Source organism: Triticum aestivum, chromosome 2A (genome assembly GCF_018294505.1).
Source record: "Triticum aestivum cultivar Chinese Spring chromosome 2A, IWGSC CS RefSeq v2.1, whole genome shotgun sequence".
Taxonomy (NCBI): Eukaryota; Viridiplantae; Streptophyta; class Magnoliopsida; order Poales; family Poaceae; genus Triticum; species Triticum aestivum.
In genome coordinates, this window is record NC_057797.1 from 75,363,015 (window position 1) to 75,366,800 (window position 3,786).

A 3,786-nucleotide genomic window follows, 5' to 3' on the forward strand; every position below is an offset into this window, starting at 1 on the left:
CTAGAGATCAATTCAGACCATTGCAGTCTTTTCACCTCTCATTTCTGGGAAAGTTTCCAGAATGCCATGGGCACCCATCTTTCTTTTAGTACCGCTTTCCACCCTCAGTCAAGTGGTCAGGTGGAAAGGGTCAACCAAATTCTCGAAGACATGCTTAGAGCTTGTGTTATCTCATTCGGTATGGATTGGGAGAAATGTCTTCCTTTTGCCGAGTTTGCTTATAACAATAGCTATCAATCCAGTCTTAAGAAAGCACCCTTCGAAATTCTATATGGACGAAGATGTCGAACACCTTTGAACTGGTCAAAAACCGGTGAAAGACAATTCTTTGGACCGGATATGATCCAGGAGGCAGAAGAGCAAGTTCGCATCATTCGTGAAAATTTGAAAACAGCCCAATCTCGTCAAAAGAGCCAGTATGACCGTCGTCATAAGGAAGTGGCTTATGAAGTTGACGACAAGGCTTACCTTCGGGTTACTCCTTTGAAGGATACCCATCGTTTCGGTATCAAGGGCAAGTTGGCTCCTTGCTACATTGGTCCTTTTCACATTCTCGCTAAACGAGGAGAGGTTGCCTACCAGTTGGAACTACCCCCACATCTTTCTCGAGTTCATGATGTCTTCCACGTCTCTCAACTCAGGCGTTGCTTCTCGGATCCCATCCGCAGAGTGGACCACGAAACGCTTGATCTTCAAGATAACCTCACTTATCGAGAGTACCCCGTTCGCATTCTGGATCAAGCAGAGCGTGTCACTCGACGTCATAACATCAAGTTTCTCAAGGTTCAATGGTCTCATCATTCCGAGAGAGAAGCTACTTGGGAGCGAGAAGATCGTCTTCGACTTGAGTACCCCGCTTTCTTTCCGCCAACTCCTGAATCTCGGGACGAGATTTTTCCAAGTGGGGGCGAGTTGTCACATCCCTAGTTCTGGTATGGTCCTAGGCTTGCTTTGTGCATCATGTTTAAATTTCAAATGAAATTGAAATGGGGAAGTTGCAAACCCTAGCACCAAAGTTTTTTCCAATAGGTTCAACTTTAAAATGGATTTTCAATGAAACCAAAATGCTCTCCAAAAATGTTCATGCTCTTTGGATAATGTTGGGAACAACAACCAGAGGTGATGCACATTTTTGCTATACATTTTGGATTTTTGAATCAATGCATAAATATTTGATTTGGAGCTGTTTAAATTATATAAATATTTTAATGGCTCGAAAAATGTTGGGAATTGGTGAGGGCCTCTAGAATATTATATCTAGATGCCACAAATATTTTCATTATTTATGGAAGTGTTTTAACATTTCTTTTGGATAGAGAACAAATATCAGAAATAGAAAAAGGAAATAGGAAAAGGAAAAGGCTTACCTGTCCTTACCTGGCAGCCCAGCCGGCCTGGCACTGTTGGCCCAGCCCACCAGAGGCAAGGTTGTCTTCAACCTTATGCCCACTGGCAGCCAGCGCACACAGCCGACCGCGCCACCTCCTGCTTCGCCGTGTCGCGCTCCCCGTCAACCAAATCCCGCGCCTGGAGACGCCTCGAAGCCCCTCTCTCCTCTCCCTCACTCGCTGCTCACTCTCCCTTCCCCTGCTCTCTCTCTGTAGCACGCCCGGGGGTCCGTCGCCGCCGTTCGCTGCCACTGTGAGCACCGTGGTCTTCTCGCCCCTTCCCCGTGTCCAAAAGCTTCGTGACGACGCACAGCTCCTCCACACGAAAGATCCCGAACCCAGGAGCACCGTGGTGACGCCTTCGAGCTCGTCTTCCACCTCGGGTGCCACCGATCACCGTCGGTGATTCGTGGCGTCTGGCGCGCCCCCGAGCCTGCTGACCTTCTCTTCTGACCCCCAGTGAGCCCCGCCGTTTTCCCCCTCTCTTCTTGCTGCCGAACGTGTCCCCTAACCATGCTCTTAACCAGAGCCGAAAGCTTCCGCCGCCGGCCATGTCACCGCCGTCGCCTGTCACACCCTAGCTAGTTCATGCATTAGAGTGTTGCATCATGTCTATCATTTCATTAGAAACTTGAAATGGGGATGCCAGAACCCCCAGCCCCCTCTGAAACCAACTAGGGTTTACTAAAAACTTTTTCAATGAACCTGAAATGCCCTTCTAAAATGTCCATCATTTTTGTCTTGGTTCAGAAGCTCTGCCAAAAGTGTTGCACAATTTTCTAGGTCATCTTAGGGTCTTTGGATTAAATGATAAGTATTTGAATTTGGGCATTTAAAATTATATAAAATATTTCAAATGCTCAAATATTCCTAAACTGAAATGTTTCATGTTGGAAATATTCCAACTTTGAACCAGGAGCAGTTTGGTGAATTTTGGAACTTTCTAGGTATTTTTAAAAATTCAACAAAGTTGCAGAAAAATAGAAAAAGGAAAATAACAGAAAAACTTACCTGGCGCCTACAACCCGGCCCACCTGCCGGCCCAGCCCAGCGCCGCGCCAGCGAGCTGCTTGCCCGGCCAGGCAGGCAGGCAGGTGCTCGACGGCGAGCACCGCATGGGTGCCACCCACCTGCTCGCCGCCTCGCCGCTCCACTCGCCTGGCTAACGCCGTGGATCGACCCCTCTCTCTCTCTCCCCCGAACCCCCCAGACGTCCCCTCTCCTCTCCAGCTCCTCCCCCTCGCGCTCCCCAGCCATGGCCGACGCCACCGCCGCCGCTCCATCGCCGTAGCCGTGCCCCCCGCCGCCCATGCGTCGTCTCGTCGTGTCCAGGAGCTCCGCCGCCGTCCACTTCATCGAGCTAACCGAGCCCCGTGTGCTCGTGAGGCCCGAGTCCACCGCACCAACCTCGCCCGAGTTCGCCGTCGCTGGAGATCCCCTTCAACACCGTCGCCGCATCTGCTCGTCCCCGACCCCGCCGGTGGCCTCTACGGGTGCTCTGTGAGCCTAGCTACCCCTCCTACCCTTCCTCTCTCGCCCCCGAGCCGTGTAGCCACCGCACGAAGATCACCCGCACGCACCGCCGCAGATCTCGTCATCGACGTGCTCCCGGCCATCCTCCGGCAACCTCTCGGTGTCCATCGCACTCACCATGCTGCGTTGGGTCCAACCGTGCACTCCCCGCACCTCACCGCACACCCTAGCCTCGAGTTCGTCCCCAACCGAACTCCGGTGGCCGCCTAGGTCGTCGCCGGCGCCAACTCTGGCCACCCCGACCGCAACTGACTCCACCAAGAGCTGCGGTTCGTCCCCAGCTCCACGTAGATGCCTTCCGCGCCCCATTTGGTGGCCGGAACGGCCAAAACCACTTCCGCCGCCGCGTCGGGCTCGCCGGCGGCTAAACGCCGGTGCAGCCGTTTTGACTTTGACCACGGGTGGGCCCTGGTTGACTCTGTTGAGTCAATGACAGGTGGGGCCCCCTTCTGCTAATTATCCAGATTAGTTTAAACTAAATTAAATTAGTTAATTATCCACTGACACCCTGGACCCACGCGTCAGGTTTGACCTGGACCGGGTCTGTTGACTTGCTGAGGTCAGCATGACCTCATGCTGACGTAGTAAACATTTTCTGGAATTAAAATAAATCTAAAATGATTTATAAATTCCAGAAATTGTTGCAAACTTCAAAAATTCATATAAATTCAACCGTAGCTCCAAATCAAACAAGTTATATATGAAAAATGATCAGAAAAATCCAATCTTTCCATTTGTACTATTTTCATGCATGTTTAAACAAGTTAACTTGCTGTTTAGTGCAAAACATGATAAAGCACTATTTAAGATCACAAATGTGTTTGGAATTTGAATCTTTGGTTCAAATTGGCTCAAACCCATCTAG